The sequence below is a fragment of the Carettochelys insculpta genome, unplaced genomic scaffold, assembly GCF_033958435.1.
Source record: "Carettochelys insculpta isolate YL-2023 unplaced genomic scaffold, ASM3395843v1 scaffold_0083, whole genome shotgun sequence".
Lineage (NCBI taxonomy): Eukaryota > Metazoa > Chordata > Testudines > Carettochelyidae > Carettochelys > Carettochelys insculpta.
In genome coordinates, this window is record NW_027439120.1 from 17,501 (window position 1) to 25,000 (window position 7,500).

The 7,500-nt window shown below is 64.0% G+C and overlaps 1 non-coding gene across 1 annotated transcript; it reads left to right on the plus strand.

Moving 5' to 3' along the window:
* The first annotated feature begins 4,075 nt into the window (after positions 1-4,075).
* On the plus strand, positions 4,076-4,194 carry LOC142006541 (5S ribosomal RNA). Its single transcript, XR_012643603.1, has one exon. It is a non-coding gene; the product is annotated as a 5S ribosomal RNA (ribosomal RNA).
* The last annotated feature ends 3,306 nt before the right edge of the window (positions 4,195-7,500 follow it).

Consider the following 7,500-nt stretch of genomic DNA (forward strand, 5'->3'; position numbering starts at 1 on the left):
ATTTTTTCTCTCCCGCCTGGGACCGGGGTTGACCTGTTGTCCCTGCCGGACTTAGAAATTTTTTCTCTCCAGCCTGGGACCGGGGTTGACCTGTTGTCCCTGCCGGACTTAGAAATTTTTTCTCTGCCGCCTGGGACCGGGGTTGACCTGTTGTCCCTGCCGGACTTAGAAAATTTTTCTCTGCCGCCTGGGACCGGGGTTGACCTGTTGTCCCTGCCGGACTTAGAAAATTTTTCTCTCCCGCCTGGGACCGGGGTTGACCTGTTGTCCCTGCCGGACTTAGAAATTTTTTCTCTGCCGCCTGGGACCGGGGTTGACCTGTTGTCCCTGCCGGACTTAGAAATTTTTTCTCTGCCGCCTGGGACCGGGGTTGACCTGTTGTCCCTGCCGGACTTAGAAATTTTTTCTCTGCCGCCTGGGACCGGGGTTGACCTGTTGTCCCTGCCGGACTTAGAAATTTTTTCTCTCCAGCCTGGGACCGGGGTTGACCTGTTGTCCCTGCCGGACTTAGAAATTTTTTCTCTCCCGCCCGGTACCGGGGTTGACCTGTTGTCCCTGCCGGACTTAGAAATTTTTTCTCTGCCGCCTGGGACCGGGGTTGACCTGTTGTCCCTGCCGGACTTAGAAAATTTTTCTCTCCCGCCTGGGACCGGGGTTGACCTGTTGTCCCTGCCGGACTTAGAAATTTTTTCTCTGCCGCCTGGGACCGGGGTTGACCTGTTGTCCCTGCCGGACTTAGAAAATTTTTCTCTCCCGCCCGGGACCGGGGTTGACCTGTTGTCCCTGCCGGACTTAGAAATTTTTTCTCTGCCGCCTGGGACCGGGGTTGACCTGTTGTCCCTGCCGGACTTAGAAATTTTTTCTCTCCCGCCCGGTACCGGGGTTGACCTGTTGTCCCTGCCGGACTTAGAAATTTTTTCTCTGCCGCCTGGGACCGGGGTTGACCTGTTGTCCCTGCCGGACTTAGAAAATTTTTCTCTCCCGCTCGGAACCGGGGTTGACCTGTTGTCCCTGCCGGACTTAGAAAATTTTTCTCTCCCGCCTGGGACCGGGGTTGACCTGTTGTCCCTGCCGGACTTGGAGCCCGAGGAGGGGATCGGCCACCAGGTAAACCTCCGCTGAAAGCGGCCACGGTTTACCTGGTGCCCGGGGAGCGAATCGGACACCAGGTCAACCTCAGCTGAAGCGGCCGGGGTTGACCTGCTGTCCCTGCCGGACTTGGAAAATTTTTCTCTCCAGCCTGGGACCGGGGTTGACCTGTTGTCCCTGCCGGACTTAGAAATTTTTTCTCTCCCCGCCTGGGACCGGGGTTGACCTGCTGTCCCTGCCGGACTTGGAGCCCCAGGAGGGGATCGGCCACCAGGTCAACCTCCGCTGAAAGCGGCCACGGTTTACCTGGTGCCCGGGGAGCGAATCGGACACCAGGTCAACCTCTGCTAAAGCGACCGAGGTTGACCTGGTGCCCGGGGAGCGAATCTGACACCAGGTCAACCTCTGCTAAAGCGCCAGAGGTTGACCTGGTGCCCGGGGAGCGAATCGGACACCAGGTCAACCTCTGCTAAAGCGGCCGGGGTTGACCTGCTGTCCCTGCCGGACTTAGAAAATTTTTCTCTCCAGCCTGGGACCGGGGTTGACCTGTTGTCCCTGCCGGACTTAGAAATTTTTTCTCTCCCGCCTGGGACCGGGGTTGACCTGTTGTCCCTGCCGGACTTAGAAAATTTTTCTCTGCCGCCTGGGACCGGGGTTGACCTGTTGTCCCTGCCGGACTTAGAAAATTTTTCTCTCCCGCTCGGAACCGGGGTTGACCTGTTGTCCCTGCCGGACTTAGAAAATTTTTCTCTCCCGCCTGGGACCGGGGTTGACCTGTTGTCCCTGCCGGACTTGGAGCCCCAGGAGGGGATCGGCCACCAGGTCAACCTCCGCTGAAAGCGGCCACGGTTTACCTGGTGCCCGGGGAGCGAATCGGACACCAGGTCAACCTCAGCTGAAGCGGCCGGGGTTGACCTGCTGTCCCTGCCGGACTTGGAGCCCGAGGAGGGGATCGGCCACCAGGTCAACCTCCGCTGAAAGCGGCCACGGTTTACCTGGTGCCCGGGGAGCGAATCGGACACCAGGTCAACCTCTGCTAAAGCGGCCGGGGTTGACCTGCTGTCCGTGCCGGACTTGGAGCCCGAGGAGGGGATCGGCCACCAGGTCAACCTCCGCTGAAAGCGGCCACGGTTTACCTGGTGCCCGGGGAGCGAATCGGACACCAGGTCAACCTCTGCTAAAGCGGCCGGGGTTCACCTGCTGTCCCTGCCGGACTTGGAGCCCGAGGAGGGGATCGGCCACCAGGTCAACCTCCGCTGAAAGCGGCCACGGTTTACCTGGTGCCCGGGGAGCGAATCGGACACCAGGTCAACCTCTGCTAAGGCGCCCGAGGTTGACCTGGTGCCCGGGGAGCGAATCGGACACCAGGTCAACCTCTGCTACGGCGGCCGGGGTTGACCTGCTGTCCCTGCCGGACTTAGAAAATTTTTCTCTCCCCGCCCGGAACCGGGGTTGACCTGTTGTCCCTGCCGGACTTGGAGCCCGAGGAGGGGATCGGCCACCAGGTCAACCTCCGCTGAAAGCGGCCACGGTTTACCTGGTGCCCGGGGAGCGAATCGGACACCAGGTCAACCTCTGCTAAAGCGGCCGGGGTTGACCTGCTGTCCCTGCCGGACTTGGAGCCCGAGGAGGGGATCGGCCACCAGGTCAACCTCCGCTGAAAGCGGCCACGGTTTACCTGGTGCCCGGGGAGCGAATCGGACACCAGGTCAACCTCTGCTAAAGCGGCCGGGGTTGACCTGCTGTCCGTGCCGGACTTGGAGCCCGAGGAGGGGATCGGCCACCAGGTCAACCTCCGCTGAAAGCGGCCACGGTTTACCTGGTGCCCGGGGAGCGAATCGGACACCAGGTCAACCTCTGCTAAAGCGGCCGGGGTTCACCTGCTGTCCCTGCCGGACTTGGAGCCCGAGGAGGGGATCGGCCACCAGGTCAACCTCCGCTGAAAGCGGCCACGGTTTACCTGGTGCCCGGGGAGCGAATCGGACACCAGGTCAACCTCTGCTAAGGCGCCCGAGGTTGACCTGGTGCCCGGGGAGCGAATCGGACACCAGGTCAACCTCTGCTACGGCGGCCGGGGTTGACCTGCTGTCCCTGCCGGACTTAGAAAATTTTTCTCTCCCCGCCCGGAACCGGGGTTGACCTGTTGTCCCTGCCGGACTTGGAGCCCGAGGAGGGGATCGGCCACCAGGTCAACCTCCGCTGAAAGCGGCCACGGTTTACCTGGTGCCCGGGGAGCGAATCGGACACCAGGTCAACCTCTGCTAAAGCGGCCGGGGTTGACCTGCTGTCCCTGCCGGACTTGGAGCCCGAGGAGGGGATCGGCCACCAGGTCAACCTCCGCTGAAAGCGGCCACGGTTTACCTGGTGCCCGGGGAGCGAATCGGACACCAGGTCAACCTCTGCTAAAGCGGCCGGGGTTCACCTGCTGTCCCTGCCGGACTTGGAGCCCGAGGAGGGGATCGGCCACCAGGTCAACCTCCGCTGAAAGCGGCCACGGTTTACCTGGTGCCCGGGGAGCGAATCGGACACCAGGTCAACCTCTGCTAAGGCGCCCGAGGTTGACCTGGTGCCCGGGGAGCGAATCGGACACCAGGTCAACCTCCGCTAAAGCGCCCGAGGTTGACCTGGTGCCCGGGGAGCGAATCGGACACCAGGTCAACCTCTGCTACGGCGGCCGGGGTTGACCTGCTGTCCCTGCCGGACTTGGAAAATTTCTCTCCCCGCCTCGGACCGGGGTTGACCTGCTGTCCCTACCGGACTTAGAACATTTTTCTCTCCCCGCCCCGGCCCGGGGGTTAACCTCGGGGCGCACAGCTTCCCGGGTCTGACGTGCACGTCCTGTCACCTCCCGGGCCCGGCGTCCTCGTCCTCCCTTCCCCTTGGGCCGGCTCGGAGGAAGTTTTCCCTCGGCCCGGCCTCCGGGTTAATTGTTTGGGCCCGGCTGACTGAGGCCAGGCTGCTGACGCTAAAGCCCGGGGAGGCGGGGGCCTACGGCCATACCGGACCGAATGCCCCCGATCTCGTCCGATCTCGGAAGGTAAACCGTCCCGGGCCTGGCTAGTACCTGGATGGGTGACCGCCTGGGAATCCCAGGTGCCGTAGGCAGCTTTTGGCCCCAGCGGGGGTAGAGCGGGGCGTGTGTCTGCCGTGCGGGAGCAGGGAAGCCGTGAGGCCAAGGCGGCGCGACGGTCCTGGGGGGCGCTGAGGCCTTTCCCTCTGCCTGCCTGCGTGTCGGGGGCGGGGGGGCGGGCGAGGAAGCTTAGGCCCTCACCCGGTGCGGTGCGATGGCTTGGGTCGGGTCGGGGAGAGGGAAGAAAGCGTGTGTGGAGCGTTGGTGGGGCAGGTGTGTGTGTGGGAGTGCTGGGTGGGGCAGGCCGTTGAGGCGGTGGCGGTGGTGGTGTTTTTGGTGGGAGTGAGTTGGGGTCAGGTGGGTGTGGGGTCCCGCCCGGGGGGTGGATGGTCTGAGGGTTAAGGCTTGGAACGTGCGTCTTGGGGGACCGTGGGTGGAGGTTGTTGAGAGCGGGGAAGGCCCTGGGTCTCGGTTGTGGACTATTAAGCCCGGTGGAGGGGGACCGTGGGGGGAGGTTGTTGAGAGCGGGGAAGGCCCTGGGTCCCGGTTGTGGACTATTAAGCCCGGTGGAGGGGGACCGTGGGTGGAGGTTGTTGAGAGCGGGGAAGGCCCTGGGTCTCGGTTGTGGACTATTAAGCCCGGTGGAGGGGGACCGTGGGTGGAGGTTGTTGAGAGCGGGGAAGGCCCTGGGTCCCGGTTGTGGACTATTAAGCCCGGTGGAGGGGGACCGTGGGTGGAGGTTGTTGAGAGCGGGGAAGGCCCTGGGTCTCGGTTGTGGACTATTAAGCCCGGTGGAGGGGGACCGTGGGGGGAGGTTGTTGAGAGCGGGGAAGGCCCTGGGTCCCGGTTGTGGACTATTAAGCCCGGTGGAGGGGGACCGTGGGTGGAGGTTGTTGAGAGCGGGGAAGGCCCTGGGTCTCGGTTGTGGACTATTAAGCCCGGTGGAGGGGGACCGTGGGTGGAGGTTGTTGAGAGCGGGGAAGGCCCTGGGTCCCGGTTGTGGACTATTAAGCCCGGTGGAGGGGGACCGTGGGTGGAGGTTGTTGAGAGCGGGGAAGGCCCTGGGACCCGGTTGTGGACTATTAAGCCCGGTGGAGGGGGACCGTGGGTGGAGGTTGTTGAGAGCGGGGAAGGCCCTGGGTCTCGGTTGTGGACTATTAAGCCCGGTGGAGGGGGACCGTGGGTGGAGGTTGTTGAGAGCGGGGAAGGCCCTGGGACCCGGTTGTGGACTATTAAGCCCGGTGGAGGGGGACCGTGGGTGGAGGTTGTTGAGAGCGGGGAAGGCCCTGGGTCCCGGTTGTGGACTATTAAGCCCGGTGGAGGGGGACCGTGGGTGGAGGTTGTTGAGAGCGGGGAAGGCCCTGGGACCCGGTTGTGGACTATTAAGCCCGGTGGAGGGGGACCGTGGGTGGAGGTTGTTGAGAGCGGGGAAGGCCCTGGGTCCCGGTTGTGGACTATTAAGCCCGGTGGAGGGGGACCGTGGGTGGAGGTTGTTGAGAGCGGGGAAGGCCCTGGGTCCCGGTTGTGGACTATTAAGCCCGGTGGAGGGGGACCGTGGGTGGAGGTTGTTGAGAGCGGGGAAGGCCCTGGGACCCGGTTGTGGACTATTAAGCCCGGTGGAGGGGGACCGTGGGTGGAGGTTGTTGAGAGCGGGGAAGGCCCTGGGTCTCGGTTGTGGACTATTAAGCCCGGTGGAGGGGGACCGTGGGTGGAGGTTGTTGAGAGCGGGGAAGGCCCTGGGACCCGGTTGTGGACTATTAAGCCCGGTGGAGGGGGACCGTGGGTGGAGGTTGTTGAGAGCGGGGAAGGCCCTGGGTCCCGGTTGTGGACTATTAAGCCCGGTGGAGGGGGACCGTGGGTGGAGGTTGTTGAGAGCGGGGAAGGCCCTGGGACCCGGTTGTGGACTATTAAGCCCGGTGGAGGGGGACCGTGGGTGGAGGTTGTTGAGAGCGGGGAAGGCCCTGGGTCTCGGTTGTGGACTATTAAGCCCGGTGGAGGGGGACCGTGGGTGGAGGTTGTTGAGAGCGGGGAAGGCCCTGGGACCCGGTTGTGGACTATTAAGCCCGGTGGAGGGGGACCGTGGGTGGAGGTTGTTGAGAGCGGGGAAGGCCCTGGGTCCCGGTTGTGGACTATTAAGCCCGGTGGAGGTGTTGCGTACGGTGGATGTAAGGGGGAGGGCGTATGAAGTGACCGAGGAGTGGGCAAGGAAACGGGGGGAAAAATTTGGAGGCGAAGGCGGCCGAAAAAGGGTGCGGTTGACCTGGTGCCCGGGGAGCGAATGGGCCACCAGGTCAACCCCCGCTGAAAGCAGCGGAGGTTGACCTGGTGCCCGGGGAGCGAATCGGCCACCAGGTCAACCCCCGCTGAAAGCACCGGAGGTTGACCTGGTGCCCGGGGAGGGAATCGGCCACCAGGTCAACCCCCGCTGAAAGCACCGGAGGTTGACCTGGTGCCCGGGAAGGGAATCGGCCACCAGGTCAACCCCCGCTGAAAGCACCGGAGGTTGACCTGGTGCCCGGGGAGGGAATCGGCCACCAGGTCAACCCCCGCTGAAAGCACCGGAGGTTGACCTGGTGCCCGGGGAGCGAATCGGCCACCAGGTCAACCCCCGCTGAAAGCAACGGAGGTTGACCTGGTGCCCGGGGAGCGAATGGGCCACCAGGTCAACCCCCGCTGAAAGCAGCGGAGGTTGACCTGGTGCCCGGGGAGCGAATCGGCCACCAGGTCAACCCCCGCTGAAAGCAGCGGAGGTTGACCTGGTGCCCGGGGAGGGAATCGGCCACCAGGTCAACCCCCGCTGAAAGCAGCGGAGGTTGACCTGGTGCCCGGGGAGGGAATCGGCCACCAGGTCAACCCCCGCTGAAAGCAGCGGAGGTTGACCTGGTGCCCGGGGAGCGAATCGGCCACCAGGTCAACCCCCGCTGAAAGCAGCGGAGGTTGACCTGGTGCCCGGGGAGGGAATCGGCCACCAGGTCAACCCCCGCTGAAAGCAGCGGAGGTTGACCTGGTGCCCGGGGAGGGAATCGGCCACCAGGTCAACCCCCGCTGAAAGCAGCGGAGGTTGACCTGGTGCCCGGGGAGCGAATCGGCCACCAGGTCAACCCCCGCTGAAAGCAGCGGAGGTTGACCTGGTGCCCGGGGAGGGAATCGGCCACCAGGTCAACCCCCGCTGAAAGCAGCGGAGGTTGACCTGGTGCCCGGGGAGGGAATCGGCCACCAGGTCAACCCCCGCTGAAAGCAGCGGAGGTTGACCTGGTGCCCGGGGAGCGAATCGGCCACCAGGTCAACCCCCGCTGAAAGCAGCGGAGGTTGACCTGGTGCCCGGGGAGGGAATCGGCCAC